The sequence below is a fragment of the Zingiber officinale genome, chromosome 7B (assembly GCF_018446385.1).
Source record: "Zingiber officinale cultivar Zhangliang chromosome 7B, Zo_v1.1, whole genome shotgun sequence".
NCBI classification, from domain to species: Eukaryota; Viridiplantae; Streptophyta; class Magnoliopsida; order Zingiberales; family Zingiberaceae; genus Zingiber; species Zingiber officinale.
The window spans coordinates 26,308,107-26,327,073 of NC_055999.1; positions in this window are offsets into that span (position 1 = coordinate 26,308,107).

Genomic DNA, 18,967 nt, shown 5'->3' on the forward strand with positions numbered 1-18,967 from the left:
AAAAGAATATTGTGCTTATCCCGAGCCTCATACAATCCTAGCTCGTTTAAGCATACAAGACTCCAAGAAATGTTTTCTACCTTTTAGACATGGAGTAAACTTTATCTAAAGAGATGTCTCCGAAGACATCAAAGGAGATAGAAGACATGAAGGCAGTTCCTTATGCTTCGACTATCGAAAGCCTAATGTATGCTATGCACGAGATAGGATATCTGTTTTGCCGTAGGCATGGTTAGCAGATATCAAAGTAATCCAAAACCGGGACGCTGGACTGTCGTAAAGCATATATTAAAGTTCCTTAGAGGAACTAGAGATTATATGCTAGTTTACAAGGTAGATAATTTGATCCCTGTGGGTTACACGGATTTTAACTTCCAATCATATAGGGACAATAGTAAATTGACCTCGAGGTTTTGTGTTTACTTTAGGAGGTGAAGCCATAACTATGGAGGAGTGTTAAGCATAGATGTTTTTCCGGACTCCACCATAGAAGCTGAGTATGTGCCAGCCTCTGAGGCAGCCATAGAAGTTATATGGCTCAGAAACTTCATGATGGACTTAGACATGATTTCTGGTTTGTCCAAATATTATTACGATTTATTGTAATAATAGTGGTGCAGTAGCAAACTCGAAGAAACCATAAGTCCATAAGGCAAGTAAACACAATAGAGTGCAAGTACCACCCAATACGAGACATCGTATAACGAGGAGAAATTGTTGCCGCCTAGATTGCATCAGATGATAACCTGAGAGATCCTTTCACTAAGGCCCTTCCAGTGAAAGCTTTTGATCGGCATGTGGAGGGGATGAGAATCAGATGTATGGCAGCAGATATGGCAGCTTAGTCTTTTAGTATAAGTGGGAGATTGTTAGAGTGTATACTAAAAGCCTAGCTTTTGTAAATATTTATTTTGAAATAAAGAATCACATTGGTAAAAAATATCTACATTTATGCTAAGTGTAGTTGTTCAATTAATTTATATTGTAGATAACATAGTGTGTGGTGTCACACACAGAAGATCATGTTATCGGTTCTTTATAAATTATAAACAGTAGCTCGCGACTAAGATGGAAAGGAACAAATCATTGGAATAGTCGTAGTGTAATTAGGTGTTAGTTTATATTGACTGATAAATTACACTAGTACACTTTGAGTGTACTGAGCAGGACCATTTAAGGTAAGTTCTTTTTGTACTGACTTGATAAAAGAACAACACCTTAGTTATTATGGAAGTGTATGCTCTTAATCCAAATATAATAACAAGCACATATATTTAGTATTCATTTCTTTGACTTATCAAAGGGTGAGATTTAGCTCGATAAATCAATAGGCCCGATAAGTTGGAAAATGATATTATTATAGTGTGTATTGTTGATTATAGAAGGAAACTGTGTCCTAGTAATCTAGGTTGATAATGTCCCCAAGTGGAGCTCATAAGGATTGTAATGTTAAACCCTGCAAGTGGATTTAGTCCGACATGACGATAAGGTTGAGTGATACTACTCTTGGACTAAGACATTAATTAAAATGAGTTGTCAGTAACTCAATTAGTTAGTGGGCATCCGACATCTTAAATACAGGGAGACTAACACACTCATAATAAGAAGAAGCCCAAAATGTAATTTGGGATTGGTGTGGTAGTTCAATAATAATTCTTTAATGGTATGAATTATTATTGATGAAATTAAGTTGGGTGTTCGGGGCGAACATGGGAAGCTTAATTTCATTGGGAGACCAAAACTAATTCCTTCTCTCGGTCCCTATCGTAGCCTCTTGTATATAGAGAATTATACCGACCTATACCCACCTTCTTACCCACTCTTTGGTGGCCGGCTAAACTAGCTTGGAGCCCAAGCTAGGGCCGGCCAAGACCCAAAGATTGAGCTAAATAGAGGGGTCGGCCAATGCTTGGAGCCCAAGCATGGTGTGGCCAGCCCTAAGCAAAATAAAAGGATTTTTATTTTAAAATCTTTCTTATGTGGATTGATAACCATGATTTTGGCTATATTATATTGATTCATAATGCATGCTTTTAATGATATTTTCATAGCTTAAAGTCATATTTACTCTACATTTCATAATTTCATTTTATCATGGACCTAATTGCAAATTAGCCAATTATCATGGTATTTGATGCTAATCTTTGATTATTATTTTGTAGGCATCAAAAGGGTCATGGACCCGATCAAATCAGACCGCATTTGGGCTTAAATCAAGGGCTTAATGAGGCGATTACACCTTGGAGCTATTTGGACCGTTCATCTACAATCAAGCAGATCTGAGCCATCCGTCAAGCATCTGGTCCATCCGACCTAATAAGGAGCAGATCCAGTCCATTGATGAAGATCCGGAAGTTTTGATTCAGATCTGAGATGATCCAACCGTTGATCGAGCCCAAATCAATCTGGACCGTCCGATCAGAGCTTGAGGAGAGGTTTAAAACATTTGAGAAGCTACAGTGCTTCCCGGGAATCGGCGTTTTTGTGACTACAGTGCCTTCGTCTTCCTTCTTCCGCGACGCCGAGCTTCCCTTCCACAATTCAGATCCAGTTCTTCTTCTTCTTCAACGAAGGCGATCTTGAGCTGATGGCGTCCATTTTCCGGCGATCAGAGAGTGTTTGAGGGAGGTTCCTCGGCGCGCTGTGGGTCTGTTCATCGCCGCGATCCAGAGCAAGGGAGGTTTCTTGTTCAGCGATTTTCACAGTCATCAGAGCTTGAGGGGAGGTTTCCGATAGCTTCTGATCATCTTTCCGATTGTCATTCCATAGCAAGCTAGCTCGATCTGATCAATCGGATTGGTTTGCGAATCCACAGATCCATGCTCTGTTTTCTTGGCCGATGGGATTATCAGGTAGATGTGAGCTTTAGGGGAGGTTTCCAAGAGCCGTGAGCATCTTCTGTTGATAGTTGTAAGCTTGGTGATCGTTGTTGGATGCTTGAGGGGAGGTTTCCACTGGCATCACTGTTTTACAGCAGATTTGAGGAGTTTTTGATCCGGGTTCTGGTTTATGGAATGTTAGGGTTTCTTTTTCTTGTTTTAGTCTTTAATTTGCTCTCAAACCTTGCTCAGATCCTTAGATCTGATTCTTTACCTTGTTAATTTGTTTTGTTTGAGGTTTCTTATACAAATCTGTTCTGTTTTTATTTTGAAACCCCGGTTCTAATTTCTAACTTGCAAATATGATAATGTAGAGTAATTGCAATCTGAATCTGGTTTAACTTCTCAATTCATATGCAAATTCGTTTCTGATTTGAAGTAGGAATTCTGTTTAGCATTAGTTAGTTTAGTTGAGAGTATTTAGTTAGCTTGACTTTGATGTCTGCACTAGATCTGTTATCATTGGAATCTGTTGTTGAAGATTTTGAATGCTTAACTTAAGTCTTGATTGCTATTCTTATTCTACATTCTTTGGTTTAAGCATTTGAGTTTAATTGTTGATGTTGACTATAAATGTGAATGGAATGTTATTTTGGCATCTATAAGTTTTATTGGTGATTAGAGCTATTGTTGTTGAATTGTGAATGTTGGAATCCGAATTTAATGGAAACCAATCTGATGAGAAGAATTGGATCCTATTTAGAAGAGAATAATCCTTCTCTGATTCTATCAGTGATTTTATTAGATGAAGCCAATTTGTTGTACGAATCAAGTGGAAATGCCATACAGAACTTGTTGATATAGGAATTCAATTTAAATCAATTCTATAGAATCCACACACATTTTCTAGTAACCCTTGGAAAAATACGACTTGGGACTCCTTACTACACGTATTGTCTTTATTTAATGAGTTTCAATTTTAATTAATTTGATGTGCCACGTGACATGAAAATGGCTAACACCAAATTTTGGCGCCGTTGCCGGGGAAAATAACTAGCAATGTGTGTTTATTTTAGATTGAGCATTGATTGATTTTATTTGTTAGCATGTTGATTGATTTGATTGCTTATTCTTTTTGTATTTTCATGTTGGTTAATTCTTGAATTTTTAAGTGCTTTTACTGTTCATATTTTCATGTGATTGAAACTTTATGCTTTTGAGTCTTCTAACATTGTTTGTTAGTGTGATATGTAAGAATAGGAGATTTCTTTAGCATGGATCCATATTTTCATAATTTTGGAGGTGGAATGGAGAGTTATCAGTGTTTTCAACCTGAGTACCAGTTTTACCCAAATTTGGATCAACAAAATAGGTATGAGTCATTTTCAAATGGTTTTAATGCTAATTGGGTGGATAATTCATGTTTCTGGTATGAAAGTGCACAAGGACCATTCATTGAGTCATATCCAGCTTTCCAGAGTTCGTATGGATTTCAAGAAGTTTCAACATCATTTGAATCATATTATTTTCAACAAAACAATCCTCAGATGGATGAGACAACATGGAAACTCAAGGAGATTATGCAACAGACGAGTGAGTACCAAGAGCAACAATTCTCAAGGATACAGAATATACATAATCAGTTAGATCAGATTGCATCATCTATTCATCAGTTACAAACACAAAACGCCAATGAAGAGATGGATTGTGGAGATCTTGTCAGGCCTGACACTGCATCTACTTCTTCATTAGATACTTTAAGTACTTTTTATTGTTGTGATGATGTAGTTGAAAATATTTTTGATTCTACTAATGATGTTGCTCTAGATGTTGGAAATGATGCAGGAATTGATTTTGGAGATGACTTAAGTGTAGGGGAATGCTTACTGGAAGCATTACCTCAAGAATCACCAGTTGAAGATGTAAGTGTAGGGACTTGTGCTATGGAGCCAAGCACCCAAGAATCACTACATGAGGATGTACATTCACCAGAACCACAGTTTGAGCCATATCATGATGAAGAGGAGGTAACAATCATCACTCCAGGTACCTCTCAAGATGACAAGGTGAGTATTTTTTGTGATTCTTCAGAAAATTTAATAGAGGTACCAATTGTTGATTTTATTAGATGTGATTCAATTCTTGAAATATCTTTGACCCATACTAATATTCTCCTATTTTCTTTTTACCCCACATGCGTGTGGGAGGGGTTTTCCTTTATTGATGTTGTAGGAGAACATAAGCTTCCGGAGTGGAGGCTTGAACTGAACCGCCTCCGTCCTCCAGAAAAAGCTTTCGATGGAAAAATTGTAAATAAAAAGAAGTTGATAGCAACCAAGGATACTCTGCTACCGGCGTGGATTCTTTTATTAAACCTTCTTCAACCGCCGGGAACAAGGGGAGTTTGTTTCAACTTAAGTTTCTTTTGCATTTTAATTCATGCTTCATGTTTAGTTTTTTCTATAATAAATTCTTTGAATATAAAGGTTGATTTTCTTGTTGCATTTAGTTATGTTTACAATTTGTAATTTTCTTATTGCATTTGATTTTGAGTGTGAAAAAGAAAATGGCACCCCTAGCAATTTTTCTATAACATGTTAGAAATAGAGAATGTGCGCTAGCTTTGAGAATCTATTTTGGAGCTTAATGTCAATAATGGATTTTTAATTTTCTCAAGGTTTCTATTTAATAATGGACACTTGATTAATAAATTGGATTGATACTTTTTCATGTCTAGTAAGGATGAGCCTTAATTGAGTGATGCACTTGCGTTATTGCACTCTAAAACTTGCTTTGATTCTTTCAAAACCACAATCTAATGGATTAAATCATATTTATGAAGGTAAATCTATTTGTTCTTTCTTCCACACAATTTCTTGCTATTCTTCTTGATAATCATCATATCAATTTTTGTCTTCTCATTTGCAAATCTTGGATATGGATACATGGTTTGTTATATGATGGATATTTTGGGCAAGGTGGACTAAGTTGAAGTGTGGGGGAAGAGTTTTTGGATGATATGTGTAGATTACATTTTTGATGCATTTTCTTATGGGTCAGAACTTTTGATGATCAAAGTTCAGCTTGATTGAAATGGAGGGTAATGTTAGAAGTTTTTGGAGTAATGGGATGTATGTTAAATCCGGGTCATGTTTTGCTGGAAATGGAAATGGAACAACAGAATGATGCTCAAAGCTACAAAAATATGCTGTTCAATCTGATTATTGCTATTGTGCAGTGATAGAATGCAAAAAGGGAGGCAATAATGAAGTGGATAACTGCATGGAAAAGAATAGTGATACATAGAGCAAGGATGCTAATCTGTTGTATGATTTGAATTCCTGAAATTTTTTTTGCAGAATTTGCAGAAAAAGAAATGGAATATTGCAAAACAGAAACTTAAGAGGATTTCAAGATTGAGCTGTGAATTGGATTTGCAAACTGTGTTTGCCAATTCCAGTCTGTGGAGCACTATTGCATTGTTGTCAAATCCACATTTTGGCTTTGAATATTAGCAGATAGGAATCAAAAGGATACGTTAGTTGCAAAAACAGAAAAGGGAAACTGCAGAAATAAGGAAGCTGGAATTGTTATGTATCAAATGGTGTATCAAAATTCAATAGCAAATTTAAACCAGTGAGAAACTCAAGTGGAGACTTGTATTGTGTAGTAACAAATGGTGTTCTTGCCCTCAAACCTCTTTAAACTTTGGATAGAAGAAATGCAGAAATCCATTACTGCTGTGCTAAATGGAAAGCTAATGAAGACCATCAAATTTGGAAACACTAAATTTCATCAGGAATTACTGGAAGGCAAGGGAGTTGCTGAAAATTGCTGCATGACCATTGTTTTCTTTTCTGCTTCTGTAATTTCTTCAGCTTTCTCCTTGATTTTAGTTCTGAAGAGCAGCTGGTCAATTCCAGAATTCAGTAACTTCATTTGAATAACTGGAAAACACAGCTTAACTCAAATTGCAAAGTTCAGTTTCTAATTTTGATATCAATTTCAGAAATAGCACAAAGGTTTGGCAAAATTCTCTTCTACTCTACTTACCAAACTTTCTGCACTTCCTGTGCTTCTAGTTTCAGAATTTGCAACTTAAGGATTCAGCTTCAGTTTAAGCAGAAGTTAAACTGAGAAACTAGTTTCAAATGCTCCTGATCTAGTTTTGATTCAATGGAAGGTTCAAGCAAGGCTGAAGCAAATGAGAATCCATCTGACAAAGTTGTGACAATTTCGACTATTCAAGTTTCAAGCTTAAATGATTTAGAATTCCAAATCTTGATACTTGATCCGGGAGTTTGAATTAAGGTCAGTGATATAAGTTAGGCTGCTGAATTTTGTGTATTTGTTTGTGCAGTTGTTGAACCTCCTATTTAGTGTGAAATAGTTGCTGAATCTGCAGATCAGTAGTGATAATGAGTGATAAAATGCAAATTGTTGAAATCTGGCACTATGCTAAATTCTTTGAAGTTACAGGAAGCTGCAGGAAATCAGGAGTAAAGGAAACAGGAAAAAACAGAAATTGCAAATCTGTTCCTATAGCTAATGTATCAATTTGTTAAGCACTTGTTGAGTTTCATTGTTCGAGACGAGCAAAGTCTAAGTGTGGGGGAGGTAGGGTATGATCCAAGTTGTCTCATTGGTCGAATGCACAATTAGAGAACAAGAAGGTTGATGAAATGCTGAAATGTTGAGTGGAATCAAAAATGTAGAATTTTATATCAAAGGTGTGTTTAAATCCAGAGGGAAAAGCAGTGCAGATCTTGCATTATTTGAAACAAATGGTGTTGCATTTTCCTTCTATGATGTTGCGAACTAATTTGACAGAATTTTGTTGAATGAAGTGCTGGAATTGGAATTGCAGAGCTGAAATTCAGAGTTATTTTGTAATTGATCAGTGATGTATTACAAGGAAAAGATGTAGAGTTCAAGGATCAGTAGGATCATTAGTTAGAACTTAAAAGAAGCAATTAAAAGGGAGGTGTACAGAGAGTTTTGCAGCTAAACAGGAAGAAGACATATGCAATTAAGGCTAAGTTCTACTAATGCAGTTTTTTGTGCCGGAATTTTGAAAGGTTAAGAACCGCAATTAAATAAATAAAGATTGCTGGAATTGGTAATGAAGGAAATGGTTTTCAAGGGTTAGTTTTTAGTTATGCATTCATTGAATTAAATGAATGAGAAGTAAATTGTTGAACAGTGCTTAAGCAATTGGAAGAATGTTAAGGAAGAAGGTTAAAGAGGGAAGTATGGTCAAGTATTCATTTATATAACATTCTTTGTATCCATATCTTCCACTAAAGCTTAATCTTCTTTCTTATCTTTTCTTTGTTGCTAATTTTTTCTTTTCTTATCTTTTCTTGCAACTAATGCTTTGATGTTCATTTAATTCATATTTCCTATTTCTTCATGATTAACCTTCATATTGTGATTTTGTATCCACGATCATGGTAGAGAGTAGAAGATAAGCAAGCATATGGTAGTTCAAGAAGCACAAGTAGCATGAGTGCCCTCCATTTTTGTGATTATATGTGAGATAGGATGAGGGCCACAAAAATTCTATCTTGTGAGGTTTTTAGTGTGAAATCAATTTCAATTTATTCATGATTGATGGAAATTATTATGTTGTTAACCAAAAGTAAAGTTTTAAGTCCATGAATGCTTGAGATTTTGAAATGTGATAATCTTAGATGGTTTACTTTCTTTATTTTCTAATCATGTTTAGGAATTTGTTTAGGGGGTGCCATTTAAGTAGGATTTTTAGTTTTTTTTGACTTGAACAGGACGTCCAAGATTAAGTGTGGGGGATTTGATAACCATGAATTTGGCTATATTATATTGATTCATAATGCATGCTTTTAATGATATTTTCATAGCTTAAAGTCATATTTACTCTACATTTCATAATTTCATTTTATCTTGGACCTAATTGCAAATTAGCCAATTATCATGGTATTTGATGCTAATCTTTGATTATTATTTTGTAGGCATCAAAAGGGTCATGGACCCGATCAAATCAGACCGCATTTGGGCTTAAATCAAGGGCTTAATGAGGCGATTACACCTTGGAGCTATTTGGACCGTTCATCTACAATCAAGCAGATTTGAGCCATCCATCAAGCATCTGGTCCATCCGACCTAATAAGGAGCAGATCCAGTCCATTGATGAAGATCCAGAAGTTTTGATTCAGATCCGAGATGATCCAACCGTTGATCGAGCCCAAATCAATCTGGACCGTCCGATCAGAGCTTGAGGAGAGGTTTAAAACATTTGAGAAGCTACAGTGCTTCCCGGGACTCGGCGTTTTCGCGACTACAGTGCCTTCGTCTTCCTTCTTCCGCGACGCCGAGCTTCCCTTCCACAATTCAGATCCAGTTCTTCTTCTTCCTCAACGACGGCGATCTTGAGCTGACGGCGTCCATTTTCAGGCGATCAGAGAGTGTTTGAGGGAGGTTCCTCGGCGCGCTGTGGGTCTGTTCATCGCCGCGATCCAGAGCAAGGGAGGTTTCTTGTTCAGTGATTTTCACAGTCATCAGAGCTTGAGGGGAGGTTTCCGATAGCTTCTGATCATCTTTCCGATTGTCATTCCATAGCAAGCTAGCTCGATCTGATCAATCGGATTGGTTTGCGAATCCACAGATCCATGCTCTGTTTTCTTGGCCGATGGGATTATCAGGTAGATGTGAGCTTTAGGGGAGGTTTCCAAGAGCCGTGAGCATCTTCTGTTGATAGTTGTAAGCTTGGTGATCGTTGTTGGATGCTTGAGGGGAGGTTTCCAATGGCATCACTGTTTTACAGCAGATTTGAGGAGTTTTTGATCCGGGTTCTGGTTTATGGAATGTTAGGGTTTCTTTTTCTTGTTTTAGTCTTTAATTTGCTCTCAAACCTTGCTCAGATCCTTAGATCTGATTCTTTACCTTGTTAATTTGTTTTGTTTGAGGTTTCTTATACAAATCTGTTCTGTTTTTATTTTGAAACCCCGGTTCTAATTTCTAACTTGCAAATATGATAATGTAGAGTAATTGCAATCTGAATCTGGTTTAACTTCTCAATTCATATGCAAATTCGTTTCTGATTTGAAGTAGGAATTCTGTTTAGCATTAGTTAGTTTAGTTGAGAGTATTTAGTTAGCTTGACTTTGATGTCTGCACTAGATCTGTTATCATTGGAATCTGTTGTTGAAGATTTTGAATGCTTAACTTAAGTCTTGATTGCTATTCTTATTCTACATTCTTTGGTTTAAGCATTTGAGTTTAATTGTTGATGTTGACTATAAATGTGAATGGAATGTTATTTTGGCATCTATAAGTTTTATTGGTGATTAGAGCTATTGTTGTTGAATTGTGAATGTTGGAATCCGAATTTAATGGAAACCAATCTGATGAGAAGAATTGGATCCTATTTAGAAGAGAATAATCCTTCTCTGATTCTATCAGTGATTTTATTAGATGAAGCCAATTTGTTGTACGAATCAAGTGGAAATGCCATACAGAACTTGTTGATATAGGAATTCAATTTAAATCAATTCTATAGAATCCACACACATTTTCTAGTAACCCTTGGAAAAATACGACTTGGGACTCCTTACTACACGTATTGTCTTTATTTAATGAGTTTCAATTTTAATTAATTTGATGTGCCACGTGACATGAAAATGGCTAACACCAAATTTTGGCGCCGTTGCCGGGGAAAATAACTAGCAATGTGTGTTTATTTTAGATTGAGCATTGATTGATTTTATTTGTTAGCATGTTGATTGATTTGATTGCTTATTCTTTTTGTATTTTCATGTTGGTTAATTCTTGAATTTTTAAGTGCTTTTACTGTTCATATTTTCATGTGATTGAAACTTTATGCTTTTGAGTCTTCTAACATTGTTTGTTAGTGTGATATGTAAGAATAGGAGATTTCTTTAGCATGGATCCATATTTTCATAATTTTGGAGGTGGAATGGAGAGTTATCAGTGTTTTCAACCTGAGTACCAGTTTTACCCAAATTTGGATCAACAAAATAGGTATGAGTCATTTTCAAATGGTTTTAATGCTAATTGGGTGGATAATTCATGTTTCTGGTATGAAAGTGCACAAGGACCATTCATTGAGTCATATCCAGCTTTCCAGAGTTCGTATGGATTTCAAGAAGTTTCAACATCATTTGAATCATATTATTTTCAACAAAACAATCCTCAGATGGATGAGACAACATGGAAACTCAAGGAGATTATGCAACAGACGAGTGAGTACCAAGAGCAACAATTCTCAAGGATACAGAATATACATAATCAGTTAGATCAGATTGCATCATCTATTCATCAGTTACAAACACAAAACGCCAATGAAGAGATGGATTGTGGAGATCTTGTCAGGCCTGACACTGCATCTACTTCTTCATTAGATACTTTAAGTACTTTTTATTGTTGTGATGATGTAGTTGAAAATATTTTTGATTCTACTAATGATGTTGCTCTAGATGTTGGAAATGATGCAGGAATTGATTTTGGAGATGACTTAAGTGTAGGGGAATGCTTACTGGAAGCATTACCTCAAGAATCACCAGAAGTTGAAGATGTAAGTGTAGGGACTTGTGCTATGGAGCCAAGCACCCAAGAATCACTACATGAGGATGTACATTCACCAGAACCACAGTTTGAGCCATATCATGATGAAGAGGAGGTAACAATCATCACTCCAGGTACCTCTCAAGATGACAAGGTGAGTATTTTTTGTGATTCTTCAGAAAATTTAATAGAGGTACCAATTGTTGATTTTATTAGATGTGATTCAATTCTTGAAATATCTTTGACCCATACTAATATTCTCCTATTTTCTTTTTACCCCACATGCGTGTGGGAGGGGTTTTCCTTTATTGATGTTGTAGGAGAACATAAGCTTCCGGAGTGGAGGCTTGAACTGAACCGCCTCCGTCCTCCAGAAAAAGCTTTCGATGGAAAAATTGTAAATAAAAAGAAGTTGATAGCAACCAAGGATACTCTGCTACCGGCGTGGATTCTTTTATTAAACCTTCTTCAACCGCCGGGAACAAGGGGAGTTTGTTTCAACTTAAGTTTCTTTTGCATTTTAATTCATGCTTCATGTTTAGTTTTTTCTATAATAAATTCTTTGAATATAAAGGTTGATTTTCTTGTTGCATTTAGTTATGTTTACAATTTGTAATTTTCTTATTGCATTTGATTTTGAGTGTGAAAAAGAAAATGGCACCCCTAGCAATTTTTCTATAACATGTTAGAAATAGAGAATGTGCGCTAGCTTTGAGAATCTATTTTGGAGCTTAATGTCAATAATGGATTTTTAATTTTCTCAAGGTTTCTATTTAATAATGGACACTTGATTAATAAATTGGATTGATACTTTTTCATGTCTAGTAAGGATGAGCCTTAATTGAGTGATGCACTTGCGTTATTGCACTCTAAAACTTGCTTTGATTCTTTCAAAACCACAATCTAATGGATTAAATCATATTTATGAAGGTAAATCTATTTGTTCTTTCTTCCACACAATTTCTTGCTATTCTTCTTGATAATCATCATATCAATTTTTGTCTTCTCATTTGCAAATCTTGGATATGGATACATGGTTTGTTATATGATGGATATTTTGGGCAAGGTGGACTAAGTTGAAGTGTGGGGGAAGAGTTTTTGGATGATATGTGTAGATTACATTTTTGATGCATTTTCTTATGGGTCAGAACTTTTGATGATCAAAGTTCAGCTTGATTGAAATGGAGGGTAATGTTAGAAGTTTTTGGAGTAATGGGATGTATGTTAAATCCGGGTCATGTTTTGCTGGAAATGGAAATGGAACAACAGAATGATGCTCAAAGCTACAAAAATATGCTGTTCAATCTGATTATTGCTATTGTGCAGTGATAGAATGCAAAAAGGGAGGCAATAATGAAGTGGATAACTGCATGGAAAAGAATAGTGATACATAGAGCAAGGATGCTAATCTGTTGTATGATTTGAATTCCTGAAATTTTTTTTGCAGAATTTGCAGAAAAAGAAATGGAATATTGCAAAACAGAAACTTAAGAGGATTTCAAGATTGAGCTGTGAATTGGATTTGCAAACTGTGTTTGCCAATTCCAGTCTGTGGAGCACTATTGCATTGTTGTCAAATCCACATTTTGGCTTTGAATATTAGCAGATAGGAATCAAAAGGATACGTTAGTTGCAAAAACAGAAAAGGGAAACTGCAGAAATAAGGAAGCTGGAATTGTTATGTATCAAATGGTGTATCAAAATTCAATAGCAAATTTAAACCAGTGAGAAACTCAAGTGGAGACTTGTATTGTGTAGTAACAAATGGTGTTCTTGCCCTCAAACCTCTTTAAACTTTGGATAGAAGAAATGCAGAAATCCATTACTGCTGTGCTAAATGGAAAGCTAATGAAGACCATCAAATTTGGAAACACTAAATTTCATCAGGAATTACTGGAAGGCAAGGGAGTTGCTGAAAATTGCTGCATGACCATTGTTTTCTTTTCTGCTTCTGTAATTTCTTCAGCTTTCTCCTTGATTTTAGTTCTGAAGAGCAGCTGGTCAATTCCAGAATTCAGTAACTTCATTTGAATAACTGGAAAACACAGCTTAACTCAAATTGCAAAGTTCAGTTTCTAATTTTGATATCAATTTCAGAAATAGCACAAAGGTTTGGCAAAATTCTCTTCTACTCTACTTACCAAACTTTCTGCACTTCCTGTGCTTCTAGTTTCAGAATTTGCAACTTAAGGATTCAGCTTCAGTTTAAGCAGAAGTTAAACTGAGAAACTAGTTTCAAATGCTCCTGATCTAGTTTTGATTCAATGGAAGGTTCAAGCAAGGCTGAAGCAAATGAGAATCCATCTGACAAAGTTGTGACAATTTCGACTATTCAAGTTTCAAGCTTAAATGATTTAGAATTCCAAATCTTGATACTTGATCCGGGAGTTTGAATTAAGGTCAGTGATATAAGTTAGGCTGCTGAATTTTGTGTATTTGTTTGTGCAGTTGTTGAACCTCCTATTTAGTGTGAAATAGTTGCTGAATCTGCAGATCAGTAGTGATAATGAGTGATAAAATGCAAATTGTTGAAATCTGGCACTATGCTAAATTCTTTGAAGTTACAGGAAGCTGCAGGAAATCAGGAGTAAAGGAAACAGGAAAAAACAGAAATTGCAAATCTGTTCCTATAGCTAATGTATCAATTTGTTAAGCACTTGTTGAGTTTCATTGTTCGAGACGAGCAAAGTCTAAGTGTGGGGGAGGTAGGGTATGATCCAAGTTGTCTCATTGGTCGAATGCATAATTAGAGAACAAGAAGGTTGATGAAATGCTGAAATGTTGAAGTCAATTCCAGAATGCAGAATTTTGTATCAAGGGTGTGTTTAAATTCAGAGGGAAAAGCAGTGAAGATCTTGCATTATTTGAAACAAATGGTGTTGCATTTTTCTTCCATGATGTTGCGAACTAATTTGACAGAATTTTGTTGAATGAAGTGTGGGAATTGGAATTGTAGAGCTGAAATTCAGAGTTATTTTGCAATGAATCAGTGATGTATTACAAGGAAAAGCTGTAGAGTTCAAGGATCAGTAGGATCATTAGTTAGAACTTAAAAGAAACAATTAAAAGGGAGGTGTACAGAGAGTTTTGCAGCTAAACAGGAAGAAGACATATGCAATTAAGGCTAAGTTCTACTAATGCAGTTTTTTGTGCCGGAATTTTGAAAGGTTAAGAACCGCAATTAAATAAATAAAGATTGCTGGAATTGGTAATGAAGGAAATGGTTTTCAAGGGTTAGTTTTTAGTTATGCATTCATTGAATTAAATGAATGAGAAGTAAATTGTTGAACAGTGCTTAAGCAATTGGAAGAATGTTAAGGAAGAAGGTTAAAGAGGGAAGTATGGTCAAGTATTCATTTATATAACATTCTTTGTATCCATATCTTCCACTAAAGCTTAATCTTCTTTCTTATCTTTTCTTTGTTGCTAATTTTTTCTTTTCTTATCTTTTCTTGCAACTAATGCTTTGATGTTCATTTAATTCATATTTCCTATTTCTTCATGATTAACCTTCATATTGTGATTTTGTATCCACGATCATGGTAGAGAGTAGAAGATAAGCAAGCATATGGTAGTTCAAGAAGCACAAGTAGCATGAGTGCCCTCCATTTTTGTGATTATATGTGAGATAGGATGAGGGCCACAAAATTCTATCTTGTGAGGTTTTTAGTGTGAAATCAATTTCAATTTATTCATGATTGATGGAAATTATTATGTTGTTAACCAAAAGTAAAGTTTTAAGTCCATGAATGCTTGAGATTTTGAAATGTGATAATCTTAGATGGTTTACTTTCTTTATTTTCTAATCATGTTTAGGAATTTGTTTAGGGGGTGCCATTTAAGTAGGATTTTAGTTTTTTTGACTTGAACAGGACGTCCAAGATTAAGTGTGGGGGATTTGATAACCATGAATTTGGCTATATTATATTGATTCATAATGCATGCTTTTAATGATATTTTCATAGCTTAAAGTCATATTTACTCTACATTTCATAATTTCATTTTATCTTGGACCTAATTGCAAATTAGCCAATTATCATGGTATTTGATGCTAATCTTTGATTATTATTTTGTAGGCATCAAAAGGGTCATGGACCCGATCAAATCAGACCGCATTTGGGCTTAAATCAAGGGCTTAATGAGGCGATTACACCTTGGAGCTATTTGGACCGTTCATCTACAATCAAGCAGATTTGAGCCATCCATCAAGCATCTGGTCCATCCGACCTAATAAGGAGCAGATCCAGTCCATTGATGAAGATCCAGAAGTTTTGATTCAGATCCGAGATGATCCAACCGTTGATCGAGCCCAAATCAATCTGGACCGTCCGATCAGAGCTTGAGGAGAGGTTTAAAACATTTGAGAAGCTACAGTGCTTCCCGGGACTCGGCGTTTTCGCGACTACAGTGCCTTCGTCTTCCTTCTTCCGCGACGCCGAGCTTCCCTTCCACAATTCAGATCCAGTTCTTCTTCTTCCTCAACGACGGCGATCTTGAGCTGACGGCGTCCATTTTCAGGCGATCAGAGAGTGTTTGAGGGAGGTTCCTCGGCGCGCTGTGGGTCTGTTCATCGCCGCGATCCGGAGCAAGGGAGGTTTCTTGTTCAGTGATTTTCACAGTCATCAGAGCTTGAGGGGAGGTTTCCGATAGCTTCTGATCATCTTTCCGATTGTCATTCCATAGCAAGCTAGCTCGATCTGATCAATCGGATTGGTTTGCGAATCCACAGATCCATGCTCTGTTTTCTTGGCCGATGGGATTATCAGGTAGATGTGAGCTTTAGGGGAGGTTTCCAAGAGCCGTGAGCATCTTCTGTTGATAGTTGTAAGCTTGGTGATCGTTGTTGGATGCTTGAGGGGAGGTTTCCAATGGCATCACTGTTTTACAGCAGATTTGAGGAGTTTTTGATCCGGGTTCTGGTTTATGGAATGTTAGGGTTTCTTTTTCTTGTTTTAGTCTTTAATTTGCTCTCAAACCTTGCTCAGATCCTTAGATCTGATTCTTTACCTTGTTAATTTGTTTTGTTTGAGGTTTCTTATACAAATCTGTTCTGTTTTTATTTTGAAACCCCGGTTCTAATTTCTAACTTGCAAATATGATAATGTAGAGTAATTGCAATCTGAATCTGGTTTAACTTCTCAATTCATATGCAAATTCGTTTCTGATTTGAAGTAGGAATTCTGTTTAGCATTAGTTAGTTTAGTTGAGAGTATTTAGTTAGCTTGACTTTGATGTCTGCACTAGATCTGTTATCATTGGAATCTGTTGTTGAAGATTTTGAATGCTTAACTTAAGTCTTGATTGCTATTCTTATTCTACATTCTTTGGTTTAAGCATTTGAGTTTAATTGTTGATGTTGACTATAAATGTGAATGGAATGTTATTTTGGCATCTATAAGTTTTATTGGTGATTAGAGCTATTGTTGTTGAATTGTGAATGTTGGAATCCGAATTTAATGGAAACCAATCTGATGAGAAGAATTGGATCCTATTTAGAAGAGAATAATCCTTCTCTGATTCTATCAGTGATTTTATTAGATGAAGCCAATTTGTTGTACGAATCAAGTGGAAATGCCATACAGAACTTGTTGATATAGGAATTCAATTTAAATCAATTCTATAGAATCCACACACATTTTCTAGTAACCCTTGGAAAAATACGACTTGGGACTCCTTACTACACGTATTGTCTTTATTTAATGAGTTTCAATTTTAATTAATTTGATGTGCCACGTGACATGAAAATGGCTAACACCATGGATTCCAAGGTTTTAAAAGAAAGTTTAAAATTTAAATCTTTCTTTTTATAGCTTTCTACAAAAGATTAAGAAAAGTTTGATATCTTTCCTTATTTGTAGATTAATAGGAAGATTTTAATTTTTATAAAACTTTCCTTTTTTGTAATCATGTTCATGATTTAAAAGGAGAGTTTTAAAATTAAATATTTCTTTTTATAAGTTTCTACAAAAGATTAAGAAAAGATTCAATAGCTTTCCTTATTTGTAGATTGAAAGGAGATTTTAATTTTATTGATAACTTTCCTTTTTGGAAATCATCTACATGTTTTAAAAGAGAGATTTTAATTTAAAGAAATTTCTTTTTATAACCAACCATGAAGGGATAAATTATTAGAGAAATTTTATTTTTTAAAATTTTTGGAAACAAATAAGGAAGTTTTAATTTTGTTTAAAACTTGCCTATTTTGGAAGCTCTTGAGGTGGCCGACCATATAATTCTAGAAAAGGAATATGGTTTTAATTAATTAAATTTTCCTTTTCATGGCAAAGGAATTAAGGAAGTTTTTATTTAAATTTCCTTATTTTCCAAGACCAAGGATTATAAAAGAGGGGGTAGAGGTGCCTTCATGGGTGACAACTCTATTCTATTTTCCTCCCTCTCTTCCTTGCTGGTGGTCGGCCCTAGAGATTCTTCTCCTTCTCTTCTCTTCTTCTTTAGTGGTCGGTTTCATCCCTCTCTTGGAGCTCTTATTGGTGGCCGGCTCAAGCTAGGAGAAGAAGGAGAGAAAGGAGGTTTTGTTTCTTGCATCCCTTGAAGCTTGGTGGTGGTGGCCAGACCTCTACATCTCTTGGAGAATTGGTGGTGGACGAATCTAGCTTGGAGAAGAAGGAGCTTGGTGGTTCTCGTCTCGAAAGATCGTTACCCACACAACGTCCAAGATTAGAAGAGGAATACGGTAGAAGATCAAGAGGTTATTTGCTTACAAAGGAAGGTATAACTAGTAATTGTTTTCCGCATCATACTAGTTTTTCTTTGTATGATTTCCAAAAACAAGAGGCATATGATTCTAGAGTTTAGGATTTGTTTTGAAGTTGTGTTTCTTTTGTTTTATTTTTTGGATTTGTGATTTGATTGTTCTTTTTGGTTAAACCTAATGTTATTTTAGGAAATTAAATATTGAATTTCTATTAAAGGCTTTGTCGAGGCAGTGGTGGATGATCCCATACCCAAGAAGGCCTAGTGCCTCGCCATGTTTGACCTGGGAGCTGATTTTAGAAATAAATATTTAATCAACTTTATAACATAGGTGGATTTGGATCAATAGTGTTAAGTTCCGCTTGCGATCCAAATTCAAACCATTAAGAACAGATAAGTTAAATTTTGAATCAATAATGTTAAGTTCCGTTTGCGATTCCTAATTTAATTTATAAAGAACACAATAGGTTGTTTAGGAAAGGTTCGACACTTGTATAAAATTTTTGTATAGTGAAACCGGTACGATCTTCCTAGGACCAACTAACAAAATAGACATAAAAAATAAACTAACTAATTTTACAATAAAGTACACAAAGATAGAAAATTTAAATTTTGGTCTGCCTCCCCTTAGACTTATACTTTACCTTCTCCCCCTTTGATCACATAAAAATTGGGGTTTCTAAGAAATTTGAAAACTTTGAAAAATTTTGCATTAATTTTCACATAAAGAGTCTCTAAGTAAAAAAATTTCTAAGTAAACTTTAAGTAAGAAAATTTTCTAAGTGAAACTTTAAGTAAAAAAAAAATTTAAAAATTCTAACTTAGGCAACTTTGCTAAAAAAATTTCTAAGTAAAAATAATGTTTAAAGGAC